The sequence below is a fragment of the Spinacia oleracea genome, chromosome 2 (assembly GCF_020520425.1).
Source record: "Spinacia oleracea cultivar Varoflay chromosome 2, BTI_SOV_V1, whole genome shotgun sequence".
NCBI lineage: Eukaryota > Viridiplantae > Streptophyta > Magnoliopsida > Caryophyllales > Amaranthaceae > Spinacia > Spinacia oleracea.
Window position 1 is genome coordinate 19,516,314 of NC_079488.1, and position 19,602 is coordinate 19,535,915.

Below are 19,602 nucleotides of genomic sequence, written 5' to 3' on the forward strand. Positions count from 1 at the left end.
ATGCAATCTAATTTGTAATTATGATTAATTTGTTGAAATTGGAATAATTTGGAATTAATTTGATTTTCATAATTAATTATAATTTAATTAGATACCTATGATTAAAAACCACCATAAAAATTGTAAATTTATGTTAAATTTTAAATTTTTATGACCTAGACTTGAATCCATGTTAATCGGAAATCAATTGAATAATAAATTTTCGATTTTTCGCCCTGAAATTATGAAATTAATATTATTTATTAATTTGTCATTAATTTTGAATATAAATTTTAAATTTTTATGCGATTCGCTCATATAACTTGCACGCACAAAGCAATGGACGCTACGTGTTACCCTTAAGGGGTGTTGTATAGTGCGGGCATGTGACGAAGAGCAAGGGAGCTCGTCGCCCATGCGGTACGAATGCAATGAGCAAGGCCATGGTGCACGAGCACAAGGCAGCAGCCTTGCCTTGTGTCGTGGGCTGTGTGCAATGGGCGAATGGGCGAGGGCGAGAGCAAGGCCGAGCAGTCGCGTGTGGGCAGCAAGCGAGCTGCGCCACAGCGCACACTGCCTCGCGCAAGCGTGCGGAGCCTCGCGCGCAGCGAGCGCAAGCTCGCGTGCCACGAGTGCTACGCCCAGCGCCGATGCCTCGCGCGCAGCGAGCGCCAGCTCGTATACTGCTGCCTCGTGCGATGAGCGCAAGCTCGCGTGCGGGAAAGGCAGGCGCACAGCGAACAATGGCTCGCATGGATCGAGCGCTGGCGAGCGCGCGCAGCGAGCGATGGCTCGCATGGATCGAGCGCTGGCAAGCGAGCGCAGCGAGCGATGGCTCGCGTGCATCGAGCGCTGGCGCGCGCAGCGAGCACCAGCTCGCGTGAAGCTTTGCGAAGGTGAGCAGCAGCGATGCGACGCAGCGCATGGGCTGCGCGCACATGGCCAGCGATGGCTGTGTGCGTATGGCCCATGGGCGTGCGTTGCGTAGGATTGTTGCGATGCGATTAGATCGTTTTGAAATTTTAATTTGAAATTTTCAGTTTACGTAATTTTAATTAATTTTAAAATTGATAATTTAAATTATTTTCTTGGATTTTAATTTTGAATATTGTAATTATAATAAATTTTATTTATTCTAATTATTTTACTAAAATTATAATCATGAATTAATTTAAATACGACTGAAATTAAATTAAACTTTTTGGATTCAATTATAAATTTATATGAGCTTTAAATTTTAATTAAATTTGTATGTTTCCGGTTAGACTAGAAATACATTTTTATGTTTAAAATTAGTAAAACATATGAATTTATTGGTTTAAGTGGGAGCCCCTTTTAGTCATAAACTCTTGATTAGGTCTACAAAACCTTAAGGTTAAAACAACTTGATTAGAATTAATAAGGACTGAGTAATTTGTAGATTATTGGTGCCCTTGATTAATTGATGCAAATGTTTATGTGATGCATAATGTGTTTTACTAACCAGCTATGTGGGCCATTCATGTTAATGAATGGGTGAATGGTATATATTGTATATGTACTGTTTTGCAGGTTATGAAGTGACTAGTATGGCCCAAATAGGATAGAAAATATGGTCTGCGTACCATTAATTTGAATGTAATTGGTCTAAAGTACCAAAGTTGTTTTTCAATTCAAATATGGTCTGCGTACCATTAAATAGTTGTAATTAGTTTTAATTATAGCTTATCCTATTTGAAGAAAATGGTGCCTCCCACGGAGATTTTCAAGACGGACTTTGAAGTTAAAGCTTCAAGATGAAGTCGGGCCATACTAGATCACATTTATCTTATGCATGTTTTAAGTTATTTATTGCTTTTAAATATGTCTTAAAATGCATAGATCAAAAGCTTGATTATGTTGCATGATTAAGGATTTTAGTTCACTTAAAATCTAACCAACATAGTAAGAGCTTTAAGTTCCAAACTTAAAAATTGAGTTAAAAGGTGCCATGCCAAAATATACACTTGCTTGGATATCCTTTACATCAATCTAGTAATAGTTTTCGCTCAGCGAGGTGTTACTTATTGGTCCTAAAGGGGCAAGGTACACAAATAATTGTGAGTACATGTTAGTTTTGGTGAAACTCAACGATATAAGTAAGGAGTCCTTTTATGTCGTGGCAAAATCGATAGGTTTACCTAATAAGTTCTTAGACGTACCTATCAACCAAGAATAGTTTCTAGCAAAAGGTTTTTGCTTACCTAAGATGTTTTAGAATTAAGTCGACAAACTGTGCTTAATTCTTCAATGATTTTAGGATCTTGGAATCATTTTATTCACACCTGCCGGAACACATAATTCGAATAAAATGCTAATGACTTGTTTAAATTGCATGATTGCTTTCATTTTCAAGTTATTATTCATGATAAATGTTTAGACTTTGCATGCTTCAATGTATGTTTTAATTATTGTTTATAATTAAATATCTTGCACTGCAATAAATCCTTTTAGAAAGGTAACAGTAAATTTCCTCGATTGGTAGTGAATCCAAGAACGATTCACGGAAATGAGAGAAAATGAGCAATTTAAAATGTACGTTTCTTATAGCGACTTTTATGGTTGTTTTCGAGTATCAAAATCGAATGGCAAACCAATTGGTGCTTGTGAATTCAAAATACAGTATTTTTGAGATCATAAAGCATTGAGCTTAAACGCTCAGCTTTACCAATGGTTAACAACCTAAACATCCTTGTCCATTTAATTCTCGAATGAGTCTAGTCCCTAGACATTCGAATAGATCAATGCTTAGAGAACTTTAGAAGCTTCGGGTAAGATCATCTAGTTGAAGCAAAATATTCAACATAAACTAAAATGGTAAAAACCTTGTTGGTGACATTGGACATGTCTAACAAATTATAAAAGTAACCACTAAAGAAATCGATTCTTAAGACTATAAGAAAGGGTACAAGAAATAGGAAAACGAGGAACAAATGAAAGGAATTTACGATTCCGTTTCTACCTATAAGTTTATGTTTAAAGAGAAGTGACCTAGCAATCAAACTTCCTTGGTATCATATACCGCTTGAGGTTCTTACTTCGGTAATAACTCAAACAATGGAAGCTAGGATACACTAATGACCTACAAGTGGGAAATGAAGCATGGCAATGCTACATTAGTTGTAGGGTCATCTAGTTGTAGTGTTCCTATTTATTGTGATAACACTAGTGCAATATGAAGGAAATAATGCCCTTGGTCCAAGTATGCATTCAATGTTAAGTCTAATAAATGCGGTTCAGTATTAATTAACAAGTTAATAATTCAGTGAGATCAAGTGAGCTGAATGCCTAGCTAGAGGCCGCTTCAGTTCAAGTGGAATTAATGATATTAATCCACAGCTTACTCTTGACTGAACCCGTAGGGTCACACAAATAGTACGTAAACGGATCAAGTATTTAATGGCATTAAATACTCCATCTATGGATATTCGGAATCGACGGATCTTGGTTTCAGTGGGAACTGAGATCGTCACAGGCAAGAAATGAATACTCCGGAAACGATGATATTGCCGGAAACGGAAATATGGATCGTATCGGAAATATAAATATTATCCAAGTCGTAGATGTTGCCGGAAACGGAAACATGGTACGTATCGGAAAATATTATCGGAAATGGAAATATTGCCGGAATCGGAAATATTGCCGGACACGGAAATATTGTCAGAAACGGAAATATTATCGGAATCGGAAAATAATTCCGGAAACGGAAATATTAAATATTTGTTCGAAACGGAAATTAATTCCGGAATCGGAAATATTAAATATTGTTCGTATCGGAAATGAATTCCGGAACCGGGAATTTAATCGGAAGCGTATCGTACGAATAAGCATCGGACGAGGCCTGCCGGACGAGGGCCCAGCACGAAGCCAGGCCATCGCCCAGCAAGCCACACGCATCCAACAACACGCCAATGCCTCGACCAGGCCCAGCGCAAGGCCAGTCCCAGCCAAGGCTGGCGCGCGCGCACAAATGGGCTGCGGGCAGTGGGCCTGTGCGCCGTGCGCACAGCGTGGGCCGCAAGGCTTGCGCATGGGCGTGCGATGCTCGTGCGGTGCATGTGTATGTGCTATACGAATCCTAAATCTATCGGGATTCGTGCATAGATTAAATCCTAATCCTAAAAGATTAAATTAATTATTTAGAGTTCTAATAGGATTCTAATTAATTAATTAGTATTCTAACAGGATTCGAAATCCTTTCCAAGGTTCTATAAATATATGCCTAGGGTCATAAATTTATACACAAGTTTTCAAGTATTCGAAGCTAGGATTTTTAAGTAGAAAAATCAGCCATAACTCTTGCCCATTTAGCCGAAAATAAGTAGCACCTTAAGGGCGATTCTAGTTGGTCAATCTTAAGGCGGATCCGGACGTGCTGTGGACTATCTACGGAGGGACGACACTTGGAGTCCTAAAGACTTGTTCTTGTTCGGTTCGGGCGCAGCTAGGGAGGGCACGCAACAAGGAGTATGCATCTAAACTATGCTAAATGATTATGTGTAAATAATATGTTTTCCTGGCTTTATGGTTTTTTCCGCATGATTTATGAATTGTCATATGTATCATAACCTAACACAATATGCATTTCTAAGGATCCGGTACATCATTCCCGGGTTAAGCATATTCATATTAGGCATCACTTTCTTAAGGATAATGTTGAAAAAGGTTTAATCAAGTTGGACTTTTGTCAAACTGAGAATCAAATTGCAGATATTATGACTAAACCTTTAAGCAGAGAGAAGCATGAGAAAATGAGAATGGAACTCGGGATGATCAAAATAAGATAAGTAAGCTGACAGATCCTCATGAGGTATGACTTTTTTTAGATTTATGCTTTACTACTATATACCATTATAAATACATGTGCGTAAAGCATAACTGAAGTTTACCATCGTTAAGGAACAACTAAAAATTTCGAATTAAAAATGTGTATTTAATTAGTCAGTAATATGAGATACGTAATTCACACAGTTCCACTAATCTAGGAGGATCATGGTTATTTTTTTCTGTTACAAATTTTTATTTACTCATTTTATTTTATTTTTCCACAAATTAATTTTTTTTCCTTATATCCTTAAATTTTTTATTATTCCACCAAATTTTATCTTTTCCAAATTTTAAAGCTAATGGAACTCACACCCACTCCTATGGATCTAGCATACCCTAGCCCACCTCAAATACAGCAAACACCAAAGGAACAAGCCTTGATAATCTACACACCTCCTCTCCATCTTCCTTCATCTTCTCCACCATCTCCAACAATGGTGAGAACAAGCTTAAACACAAATCTGAAACGAAAAAGAAAATCTCTATCCCCTACTCCTATGGATATCTCACCCATTCCACAACAAATCCAACAAATCAAAAATCCCCAAATTCCATCACCAAAAACCCTAGATTTTCAAATTTCAAATTCTGAAACCCTAACCACCATGGGCGGCGGCCAGCCACAAGCAACCGCCGGCGGCAGCAGGTCGGCGAACGACCCCAGACCGGCCGACCGACCGGCCGACATCACCGAACCCCACTCACTCGCCTCCACCACGAAACTCAGCCACGAAAGTTTCAAACCCACCACCGACGAAACTCTTCTCCACCAAACCAAACCCACCACCGACGGCGGCTCCCAGCACCCCCCACCGTCCGACAACACCGTCGACGGCCCAGATCTCACCCAGCCCATGCTCGCACTCGACCTCCCTCCTCCGTCCGACCTCCCAGTCGCGATTCCCCCTCCCCTCGACCCGATTGCGACACCACAACAACCCGCGTCTGATCCTGCCCCACAACCCGCCCGACTCACGTCCGTGCAACCCGCCACCCTTATCCCTCCGCCCAGCCCACCCTCCCCCTCAGTTTTGTCGACAGAAAAGACCCACCACCGACCCGCGAAGAGGCATCGGCGGTCGGGTGGTGGGGTGGCTGTGAAATCGAAAAAACCCGTGGACTGTTCTAAGGGGGAAATAACCCATAACCGGGTCCTTTCGGCGGGTGAGGCGAATTTGGTTAAGGCTTTTGCTGTAAATCAGACTTGGTGCAAAACTAATCTAGAGGAATTCATGGAAATTCTTAAACATCATGGAAAGTCTTAAACATCAGGGAAATTCATGGAAATCCTCCGTCCGACCTCCCAGTCGCGATTCCCCCTCCCCTCGACCCGATTGCGATACCATCAAATAGTTGTAATTAGTTTTAATTATAGCTTATCCTATTCGAAGAGAATGGTGCCTCCCACGGAGATTTTCAAGACGGACTTTGAAGTTAAATCTTCAAGATGAAGTCGGGCCATACTAGATCACATTTATCTTATGCATGTTTTAAGTTATTTATTGCTTTTAAATATGTCTTAAAATGCATGAGATCAAAAGCTTGATTATGTTGCATGATTAAGGATTTTAGTTCACTTAAAATATAACCAACATAGTAAGAGCCTTAAGTTCCAAACTTAAAAATTGAGTTAAAAGGTGCCATGCCAAAATATACACTTGCTTGGATATCCTTTACATCAATCTAGTAATAGTTTTCGCTCAGCGAGGTGTTACTTATTGGTCCTAAAGGGGCAAGGTACACAAATAATTGTGAGTACATGTTGTTAGGTTATGATACATATGACAATTCATAAATCATGCGGAAACAACCATTAAGCCAGGAATACATATTATTTACACATAATCATTTAGCATAGTTTAGATGCATACTCTTTGTTGCGTGCCTTCCCTAGCTGTGCCCGAACCGAACAAGAACAAGTCTTTAGGACTCCAAGTGTCGTCCCTCCGTAGATAGTTCACAGCACGTCCGGATCCGCCTTAAGATTGACCAACTAGAATCGCCCTTAAGGTACTATTATTTTCGGCACTTTTAGGCAAATGTGTGACTGAATTTTTGTCTCAAAAACTCACTTTGAATACTTGAAAACTCGTTGTAAATATGTGACCCTAGGCACTTATTTATAGAGTTTATGGAAAGGAATTATAATCCTATTAGAATACAAATCTATTTAATTATAACCCTACTAGGATTCTAATTAAACAAAGTTTATCTATTAGGATTAGATTTAATCATATTACGAATCCCGGTAGCCTTAGGATTCCGAGTAACACACACGAGTGGCGCACAAGCACCGCACGCCCGCACGCAGGCCTTGCGGCCCACGCCGAGCGCACGGCGCAAGGCCCACTGTCGCAGCCTTGTCCGCGCGCGCGCCCAAGCTACGGTTGGGCCTGGCTTTTGCGCTGGGCCTGGTCGTATGCTTGGCGTGTGGTTGTTGCGCTTGGCTTGCTAGGCGATGGCCCGGCTTCGTGCTGGGCCTTCGTCTGGCAGGCCTCGTCCGATGCTAATTCGTACGATACGCTTCCGATTAAATTCTCGATTCCGGAATTCATTTCCGATACGAACAATATTTAATATTTCCGATTCCGGAATTAATTTCCGTTTCGAACAAATATTTAATATTTCCGTTTCCGGAATTATTTTCCGATTCCGATAATATTTCCGATTCTGACAATATTTCCGTTTCCGGCAATATTTCCGATTCCGGCAATATTTCCATTTCCGATAATATTTTCCGATACGTACCATGTTTCCGTTTCCGGAAACATCTACGTCTTGGATAATATTTATATTTCCGATACGATCCATATTTCCATTTCCGGTAATATCATCGTTTCCGGAGCATTCTTTTCTTGCCTGTGACGATCTCAGCTCCCACTGAAACCAAGATCCGTCGATTCCGAATATCCATAGATGGAGTATTTAATGCCATTAAATACTTGATCCGTTTACGCACTATTTGTGTGACCCTACGGGTTCAGTCAAGAGTAAGCTGTGGATTAATATCATTAATTCCACTTGAACTGAAGCGACCTCTAGCTAGGCATTCAGCTCACTTGATCTCACTGAATTATTAACTTGTTTAATTAATACTGAACCGCATTTATTAGACTTAACATTGAATGCATACTTGGACCAAGGGCATTATTTCCTTCAGTCTCCCACTTGTCCTTAGGGACAAGTGTGCATTTCCTAATTCCTTTGTCGCTTGATGCTTGCTCTTGAACATAAGGTAAGAGTTGTCATCCTTATTATGTCCAGAGGTGTTCCTCGGTTTCAGAGTTCAACTGATCAAATAAACAGATAATCATAGCCTATTATTCATCCGAGCACGGCCATGCATTTCACAGTTTCTAGCTCTCCGAGTGGCCTTGTACAACTTTTAAGCATCTCATCCCGATTTATGGGAGGACAATCCCAATCTTGCGATCTTGAGATTAGACTTCGTTTGATAGGTGATTACCTGAGCGTTGCCTTTATATCCCCCTTTTACGGTGCGACGGTTGGTCAACGTCAAAGCAACCAGTTCTCAAACAAGTAATATCAAATCACTCAGGTATTGAGGATTTAGTGTCTAATAATTTTAATGAAATTTACTTATGACAGATTTTCATCTCTTACAGTAAAGTTTCATAGGTCTTGTCCGATACTAGTCTTCCCAAAGTAAGTATCTATGCAAATGATTATGACATTGCCATGTCCACATAGTTCAAGAAACAGAACTACTAGTCATCTTGCATTCTAATCGTCTAACGTTTTCTATGCGTCCAATTTTATAGAAAACTCCGACTAGGGACCATTTTCAACCTTTGACATTTCTTAGTCACAGGACTGGTCCTGACAGTCTATCTTGAATATGTCGTCAAATTGAAGGGACTCATCATTTAATAAACCACAAATTAAATGGAAAAATGAATTCTTTTCATTTATTGTGAATGATTAACCAATAATGTTTTACAAAGATTTAAACTCTAAAACTTTAAAACATTAAACAGAGACATCAAAGCCATTCTCCAATATGCTTGATTCCCATAGCTGCAGTGTGCGAGTTGTGCTTCGCCTGCGGCAGAGGTTTAGTCAATGGATCTGATATGTTGTCATCAGTTCCAATCTTGTTTATCTCGACTTCCTTTCTTTCAACGAACTCTCGTAGAAGGTGAAATCTACGAAGTACATGCTTGACTCTCTGGTGGTGTCTAGGCTCCTTTGCCTGTGCAATAGCTCCGTTATTATCACAATACAGGGCTATTGGTCCTTTAATGGAGGGGACTACACCAAGTTCACCTATGAACTTCCTTAGCCATATAGCTTCCTTTGCTGCTTCATGTGCAGCAATGTACTCCGCTTCAGTTGTAGAATCCGCAATGGTGCTTTGCTTAGCACTTTTCCAGCTTACTGCTCCTCCGTTGAGGCAGAAGACAAACCCAGACTGTGATCTGAAATCATCTTTGTCGGTTTGGAAACTTGCGTCCGTATAGCCTTTAACAATTAATTCATCATCTTCACCATAGACCAGGAAGTCATCTTTGTGCCTTTTCAGGTACTTCAGAATATTCTTGGCAGCAGTCCAATGCGCCTCTCCTGGATCTGACTGGTATCTGCTCGTAGCACTGAGTGCGTACGCAACATCCGGGCGTGTACATATCATAGCATACATTATTGAACCAATCAATGATGCATATGGAATCCCATTCATTCGTCTACGCTCATCAAGTGTTTTTGGGCACTGATTCTTGCTTAGAGTCATTCCATGAGACATGGGTAGGTAGCCTCGCTTGGAGTCCGCCATCTTGAACCTATCAAGCACCTTATTGATATAAGTGCTTTGACTAAGTCCAATCATCCTTTTAGATCTATCTCTGTAAATCTTGATGCCCAATATGTACTGTGCTTCTCCTAGATCTTTCATCGAAAAACATTTCCCAAGCCAAATCTTGACAGAGTTTAACATAGGAATGTCATTTCCGATAAGTAATATGTCGTCGACATATAATACTAGGAAAGCAATTTTGCTCCCACTGATCTTCTTGTATACACAAGATTCGTCTGCGTTCTTGATGAAACCAAAGTCACTGACTGCTTCATCAAAACGTATATTCCAGCTCCTGGATGCCTGCTTCAATCCGTAGATTGACTTCTTTAGCTTGCATACCTTTTTAGCATTCTTTGGATCCTCAAAACCTTCAGGCTGTGTCATAAACACAGTTTCTGTTAAAACGCCGTTTAAGAAAGCAGTTTTGACATCCATCTGCCATATTTCGTAATCGTAATATGCAGCGATTGCTAACATTATCCGAATAGACTTTAGCATTGCAACTGGTGAAAAGGTTTCATCGTAATCCACACCGTGGACTTGCCTGTAACCTTTTGCAACCAATCTAGCTTTGAAAACTTCAAGTTTCCCATCTTTGTCCTTTTTCAGTTTGAAAACCCATTTGCTTCCAATGGCTTGGTAGCCATCTGGCAAATCGACCAAATCCCATACTTGGTTTTCAGACATGGAGTCTAATTCAGATTGCATGGCTTCTTGCCATTGCTTGGAGCTAGGGCTCGTCATAGCTTGTTTGTAAGTCGCAGGTTCATCACTTTCAAGTAATAGAACGTCACAGCTCTCGTTCGTCAAAATACCTAAGTACCTTTCCGGTTGAGATCTATATCTTTGCGATCTACGCGGGGTAACATTTCTAGATTGACCATGATTCTCACCAGATTCTTCTAAAGATCTCTGAGTTTCATCCTTAATGTCATCTTGAGCATTCTCTAGAGTTTGTTGTTCGTCTCGAATTTCTTCGAGGTCTACTTTTCTCCCACTTGTCATTTTAGAAATGTGATCTTTCTCCAAAAAGACACCATCTCGAGCAACAAACCCCTTGTTCTCAGATGTATTGTAGAAGTAATACCCCTTTGTTTCCTTTGGATAGCCCACAAGGATACATTTGTCAGATTTTGGATGAAGTTTGTCTGAAATTAATCGTTTGACGTATACTTCACATCCCCAAATCTTAAGAAAAGACACATTTGGAGGCTTTCCAAACCATAATTCGTATGGAGTCTTTTCGACAGCTTTAGACGGAGCTCTATTTATAGTGAGTGCAGCTGTATTTAGTGCATGTCCCCAAAATTCTAATGGAAGTTTGGCCTGACCCATCATTGACCTGACCATGTCTAGCAAGGTTCTGTTCCTCCGTTCCTACACACCGTTCCATTGTGGTGTTCCAGGAGGAGTCAATTCTGATAGAATTCCACATTCTTTCAGATGGTCATCAAATTCATAGCTCAGATATTCACCGCCTCTGTCAGACCGCAGTGCCTTAATCTTCTTGTCTAATTGATTCTCTACTTCACTCTGAAGTTCCTTGAATTTGTCAAAGGATTCAGACTTATGCTTCATTAGGTAGACATAACCATATCTACTGAAGTCATCAGTGAAAGTGATAAAGTAGCTGAAACCACCCCTAGCATTTGTACTCATTGGTCCACATACATCTGTATGGATTAAACCCAATAGTTCATTTGCTCTTTCTCCAACTTTAGAGAAAGGTTGCTTTGTCATTTTGCCAAGTAAACATGATTCGCATTTACCATAATCCTCTAAGTCAAATGGTTCTAGCATTCCTTCCTTTTGAAGTCTTTCTAAGCGTTTCAAGTTTATATGGCCTAATCGACAATGCCACAGATAGGTGAGATATGAATCATCCTTTTTGGCCCTTTTGGTATTTATGTTATATACTTGTTTGTCGTGATCTAATAAATAAAGTCCATTGACTAATCTAGCAGATCCATAAAACATCTCTTTAAAATAAAACGAACAACTATTGTCTTTTATTAAAAAGGAAAATCCCTTAGCATCTAAGCAAGAAACTGAAATGATGTTTTTAGTAAGACTTGGAACATGGAAACATTCTTCCAGTTCCAAAACTAGCCCGGAGGGCAACGACAAATAATAAGTTCCTACAGCTAATGCAGCAATCCGTGCTCCATTTCCCACTCGTAGGTCGACTTCTCCCTTGCTTAACTTTCTACTTCTTCTTAGTCCCTGTGGATTGGAACATAAGTGTGAGCCACAACCTGTATCTAATACCCAAGAAGTTGAATTAGCAAGTATACAGTCTATAACGAAAATACCTGAAGATGGAACGACTATTCCGTTCTTCTGATCTTCCTTTAGCTTCAAGCAATCTCTCTTCCAATGCCCCTTCTTCTTGCAGTAGAAGCATTCGGATTCAGAAGTGGGTTGACTGACCTTCCTCTTTACAGATTTGGCGCCAGTTTGCTTAGTTGGGCTGGCCTTGTTGCCACCTTTCTTAGCACTCCTCTTCTTTCCAGATTTCTTGAACTTGCCCCCACGCACCATAAGCACATCCTGCTTATCACTTTTGAGCGTCTTTTCAGCGGTCTTCAGCATACCGTGAAGCTCAGTGAGCGTTTTTTCCAGACTATTCATACTGTAGTTCAGTTTGAACTGATCATACCCGCTATGAAGAGAATGGAGGATGGTGTCTATAGCCATTTCCTGAGAAAATTGCTTATCCAGCCTACTCATATTCTCAATGAGTCCACATTTTGAGAACATGGGGACTTACGGGCTCGCCTTTCTTAAGCTTGGTCTCAAGAATTTGCCTATGAGTCTCGAATCTTTCGACTCGAGCCAGATCTTGGAACATGTTCTTCAACTCACTGATGATTGTGAAAGCATCTGAGTTGATGAACGTTTTCTGCAGATCTGCACTCATGGTGGCGAGCATTAGACATTTATCATCCTTGTTGGCATCAATCCAACGATTGAGGGCTGCCTGAGTAACCCCGTCGCCTGCGGCTTCGGGCATCGCCTCTTCTAGGACATACTCTTTTTCTTCCTGCATAAGAACTATTTGCAAGTTCCTTTTCCAGTCAAGGAAGTTTTTCCCGTTCAACTTCTCCTTTTCGAGAATTGATCGAATGTTGAATGAATTGTTGTTGGCCATATTTAAAACTACAATTGAAAAGAATAAACAAATAAATAACCATTCACAGTTTCTCTTAATAAACTTAAATTCTAGCATACATGCATAATTCAATGTTCATTAAGCATTTTATTCAAGTTATGTGTTCCGGCAGGTGTGAATAAAATGATTCCAAGATCCTAAAATCATTGAAGAACTAAGCACAGTTTGTCGACTTAATCCTAAAACATCTTAGGTAAGCAAAAGCCTTTTGCTAATAGTCTAGAAACTATTCTTGGTTGATAGGTACGTCTAAGAACTTATTAGGTAAACCTATCGATTTTGCCACGACATAAAAGGACTCCTTACTTATATCGTTGAGTTTCACCAAAACTAACATGTACTCACAATTATTTGTGTACCTTGCCCCTTTAGGACCAATAAGTAACACCTCGCTGAGCGAAAACTATTACTAGATTGATGTAAAGGATATCCAAGCAAGTGTATATTTTGGCATGGCACCTTTTAACTCAATTTTTAAGTTTGGAACTTAAGGCTCTTACTATGTTGGTTAGATTTTAAGTGAACTAAAATCCTTAATCATGCAACATAATCAAGCTTTTGATCTCATGCATTTTAAGACATACTTAAAAGCAATAAATAACTTAAAACATGCATAAGATAAATGTGATCTAGTATGGCCCGACTTCATCTTGAAGCTTTAACTTCAAAGTCCGTCTTGAAAATCTCCGTGGGAGGCACCATTTTCTTCAAATAGGATAAGCTATAATTAAAACTAATTACAACTATTTGATGGTACGCAGACCATATTTGAATTGAAAAACAACTTTGGTACTTTAGACCAATTACATTCAAATTAATGGTACGCAGACCATATTTTCTATCTTATTTGGGCCATACTAGTCACATCATAACCTGCAAAACAGTACATATACAATATATACCATTCACCCATTCATTATCATGAATTGCCCACATAGCTGGTTAGTAAAACACATTATGCATCACGTAAACATTTGCAGCAATTAATCAAGGGCACCAATAATCTACCAATTATTCAGTCCTTATTAATTCTAATCAAGTTGTTTTAACCTTAAGGATTTGTAGACCTAATCAAGAGTTTATGACTAAAAGCGCTCCCACTTAAACCAATAAATTCATATGCTTTACTAATTTTAAACATAAAAATGTATTTCTAGTCTAATCGGAAACATACAAATTTAATTAAAATTTAAAGCTCATATAAATTTATAATTGAATCCAAAAAGTTTAATTTAATTTCAGTCGTATTTAAATTAATTCATGATTTTAATTTTAGTAAAATAATTAGAATAAATATAATTTATTATAATTACAATATTCAAAATTAAAATCCAAGAAAATAATTTAAATTATTAATTTTAAAATTAATTAAAATTACGTAAACTGAAAATTTCAAATTAAAATTTGAAAACGATCTAATCGCAACGCAAACACCTCACGCATCGCACGCCCATGGGCCACACGCACACAGCCATCGCTGGCTTTATGCGCGCAGCCCATGCGCTGCGTCGCATAGCTGCTGCTGCTTTGTGCGAGCCAGCGCTCGCTGCGCGAGGCATCGACGCTGGGCGCAGCACTCGTGGCACGCGAGCTTGCGCTCGCTGCGCGCGAGGCTGCGCGCGCTTGCGCGAGGCAGTGCGCGTTGTGGCGCAGCTCGCTTGCTGCCCACACGCGACTGCCGTGCCTTGCCTTCGCCCATGCCCATTCGTCCATTGCTCATAGCCCACGACACAAGGCAGGGCTGCTGCCTTGTGCTCGTGCACCATGGCCTTGCTCATTGCATTCGTGCCGCATGGGCGACGAGCTCCCTTGCTCGTCGTCACATGCCCGCACTATACAACACCCCTTAAGGGTAACACGTAGCGTCCATTGCTTTGTGCGTGCAAGTTATATGAACGAATCGCATAAAATTTAAAAATTTATATTTAAAATTAATGACAAATTAATAAATAATATTAATTTCATAATTTTAGGGCAAAAAATCGAAAATTTATTATTCAATTGATTTCCGATTAACATGGATTCAAGTCTAGGTCATAAAAATTTAAAATTTATCATAAATTTACAATTTTCACTAGTGGAAAAAATACCTGTTGAGGGGGGCATTTTGGGTTTATTGAGGCGAACAAGGCCCGCTGCGACAGACGTAGCTTCAACAGCTCAGTGATCTGTTGAGGCGGGCTTTGTTCGCCTCAACAGGTGATCTGTTGTGGGGGGCTTTCAAAAGCCCGCCTCAACAACCTCTACAGATAAGCGAAAAATAAGGACCTGTTGTGGGGGGCTTTACAGAAGCCCGCCTCAACAGCCTCCTCTGTTGAGGCTCACTTCTTAAATGCCCCCCTCAACAGACCTGTATTTTTGCGCCAATACCTGTACATTGGCGCCATTGATATCATATCCTTCAAAAGATCGAACACATAGTCGAGGACCTCGAGATAACCACTTGATCGTATCAGAAACATCATGGTCTTGTTTCTTTCCAACTTCCTTCTTAAACCATTCAATAAATGTGCGATTATGTTCCCGCATCAACGCTCTTTCCTTCAACTTAGGATTACAATGTTGCAATTCAAGAAGATGCTTTTCTAAATAAGGATGAACCTTTGTAAGATGCTGCAACACACAAAGATGTGCCTTCTTCTTCCTCTCCGATGGAGGAGATATCACATTTTTACCAATTACTCCCTCCCCTGCGAGCCTACCAACATGTCGAGATTTTGGAAGTCCTATTGGTTCAAGGCTTGACAAAAACTCAGCTAGATATCCAGAAATCTCTTCTTTAAGGACTCCCCGAATGATACTACCCTCTGGATTAGCCGGATTCCTTGCTTTGTCCTTTAAAGTCTTAAAAAATCTCTCAAAAGGATACATCCATCTTAAGAACACCGGACCACATAACTTGACTTTGTGAACTAAATGGACAATCAAATGCACCATTATATCAAAGAAAGAAGGCGGAAAACACATTTCAAATCGACATAGAGTTTCAACAACATCATTGTGCAAAGCATCCAAAGTCTCCGGATCAATCACCTTAGCACATATGGAATTGAAAAACAAACAAAGTTTTGTTATAACATGTCTCACGTGTTTCGGCAATATCCCACGAAGTGCAATTGGCAAAAATACATTAATCAGTGCATGACAATCATGAGACTTCATACCAATCAACCTAAGGTCCGAGAGAGACACTAGGCGCTTAACATTCGACGAATATCCCGAGGGAACCTTAATGCCATGTAAGCACTCACAAAACTTCTTCTTCTCCTTTCTCGACATTGTGTAACACGCTGGAGGCAGAAAGGTCTTTGTACCATCCTTTTTTTTAACAGGCCACAAATCTGGTCGAATATTCTTCTTTTTCATATCTTTCCGCACATTCTCATTGTCCTTGGTCTTTCCTGGTATGTTTAGCAAAGTCCCGATGATAGCATCGCACACATTTTTCTCAATGTGCATTACATCGAGACAATGCCTAACCGACAAATCTTTCCAGTAGGGAAGATCCCATAATGGAGACACTTTCTTCCATAAAACACCCTTTTTAGACTTGGACTTGAAGCACTTACCGTATTTGGTTTCAACATTTTTGATACGTTCATAAACTTGTGATCCTGTCAAAGGTGTACGAGCTACTCCTTCCTCGGTGAACCCATTGAATTCCTTCTTTTTCTTACGATAAGGATGATATCGACTAAGGTGCTTCCTGAAATCTGGGTAGATATTTTTCTTGAAATGATCCAACCGTGTGGGCTTCATGTCCTCTTCACATATAGGGCATGCTTGTTCTCCTTTGGTTTTGTACCCAGACAAGTTTCCATAGGCCGGAAAATCATTTATGGTACAGAAAACCATTGCCCGCAATGTAAAGTTTGAGTTGGTGTGAGCATCGAACATTGGAACACCTTCATTCCACAACAATTTCAAATCATCTATGAGTGGAGCGAGATACACATCTATATCATGTCCTGGCTGCTTAGGCCCTGAGATGAGGAGTGACAACATGATATACTTGTGTTTCATACACAACCATGGAGGAAGATTGTAAATTGCAAGAAGAACCGGCCAAGTGCTATGCTGACTACTCAGAGAGCCGTATGGATTCATCCCATCTGTACATAGAGCAAGTCTCAGATTTCTAACCTCCTTGCCAAATTCAGGATACTTCTTATCAATAGTTCTCCATTGAGGAGAATCAGCCGGATGTCTAAGGAATTCATCTTTCTTCCTCCCTTCCGCATGCCACCTCAGATACTTAGCATTCTTCTTTACGGAGAACAAGCGCTCAAACCTAGGTATGATCGGAAGATACCACAATACCTTGGCGGGCGGTCCCCTCTTAGCTGAATTGGCCCCTTTACGCTTGTAACGCGACATAGAACACGTTGGACACTTATCCAAATTTTCATACTCTTTTCTGTAAAGAATACAATCATTTGGGCAAGCATCTATCTTGACGGCCTCTAAGCCTAAGGGATTGGTCAATTTGTTGGCATAATAGGCAGAGGTGGGAATGTCATTGCCATCGGGAAACCAAAGACCTAGTCGTTTCAATAATTTCGTGAAACTTTCTTCGGTCCAACCACTCTCCGCTTTCAAGTTGGAAAGTGATGCCACACATTCTAACAATTTGAATTTTGTACACCCAGGGTACAAAGGCGTCTCAGCAGCCTTTAATACATGCTCGAGTATGTGAGGTCGTTCATTCAAGTGATCTTTCACCGCATCCATCATTTCATTTATTTCATTATCTTCTTGCTCATCATCATCCATCTCATTATTCTCAGAAATATCAGAATCACTCTCATCACTCTCATCACTCTCTGCCAGAACATCAAATTCATTCACACTAGAACTTGGACGATCAAGTATTTTCTCACCATGCCAAAACCAGACATGGTAATCTTGCTTAAACCCACGACGAAATAAATGATCCTCAATTTCATCAATATCAGCTAACCGCCTTACATTGTTACAATCACGGCAAGGACAATAGATCTTTGCGGCTTTCGTATTCCGTTGGTGTGCTAAAGCACATCTAAGGAACTCCTCAACCCCACTCAAGTATTCCACCGTAGTATGGTCACCGTACATCCAACGACGACTCATTTCTAATAACACAAGGTTTTACACAGAATTAGATAAATCAAGCCACAAATTCTTAATTTTGACACAAGAACTATACTAGCTTGGCATAAGATCTTTGTTCTCTAATGATGCAATCATAATTTTGACACAAGAACTATACTAGCTTGACAGTATGCTGCACAAAAGTAATCATTGCTACACATGTTGAAAACTAATTTTTCAATTAAAAAAAAACTAAGATTTGGTTTTAAGTCCAAACCTTGGTCTGATGGCTGATTCTTCTATTGCAAAATGAGGAATAGATGGATATAAGGAAGATAGGGTTGAATAGCTTGGTCTGAAGTTCCTCGAGAACTGGCACCAAGAAGCATAAAACAGAACATCTACACAGTCCTGATTGAGGTTGTACACCAAATGCAGCGCTTTTTGCAATGATGCTTCATCTCCCTTGAAAATTAGAAGTAAGCAAATGCTATTAGATTTAGTTGAAAAGTAACAGAAAGGAAAAAGCTCCACATAAAATAACATAGCTATAGAATCTCCTAATTTGGTTATCAAAGTCCTTTCTTAAGTTAAATATCAAACCACAGTTTGTTTCCATGCAACATGATGGATAACTGAATGAGCCCCTATGCATGCAACTATGCAAGGGTTAAGCTACAAGCACCTGGCACTACTCATACTCAGCCATAGTCAAAAGCCTTGTAAGTAGAACTAGTTAATATGAGACTGGTCCTCGGCAAAGGAAGAGGCACGGAGGTTTGCTGCGGACTGTGCATACATTTTCAAATTTTGACAGGTGCTCGACGACCTGGCTTGATTAAATTTTTAACCAAGAAACAAAAAAAGACTAAAAAAATCTCTAGGGGGGCAGACTAGTTTTTTTTCACACCGTTAACATAATACTTGCAATAAAGAAGTGTTTACAATCTGCGTTATTATCAGATACTGTAGCAGGCTATATCAGGTACACCAGCTGGTTGCATCAGGTACACCAGCTGGTTGAGCTGCTGCGAGCCCAAACCATAGACCGATAAATCCAACCTTGACCGAAAATGCCATAAAAACTAGTACAGGCAATGCAACCAAGTAGAAGGTGACAAAGTTTATTGTTGCACCTATTTTAGTCCTTGTTGAACCTGTCAAAGCCCCACAGGCAGCTGTCTATGGACAGTTTCCGATCTCACAAAACCCCAGAATAGGAACTCAACAATAGCAAGAGCAATATTGTAGCATAATAAAAATGGAACTAAAAGAACTTGAAAATCAAAGCAGCAGCAACAACAGTCTCCACTGTCATACATCAGAATATTGTAGATATATCACAAGCGTGTACAAAAAACACCACAATATACTATAGTGAATACATCAAGCTATGGTAATTTTAGAGCCTATAAAGCTACAATCCAATATCAACGATTAGTTTACATCATTAATAAACTATCAATATTACAATGAACACATGAGTATATTTTAGGCAGACATATTTTCAACAGATTCATATCGATTCGCTCCACTTAAAAGTTCAAACACTTCATTTCATCTGCATACTTTGGATCGAGCTACTCACATAGCTTACATAAACCATCACCAAAAAAGAGGCCTTCATCATTTAGACACAAAACCCATATCACTAACTTCTATTTTGTAACTGAACTAGAAAAATTTAACCTAACATCTATTTTGTAACTGAACTAGAAAA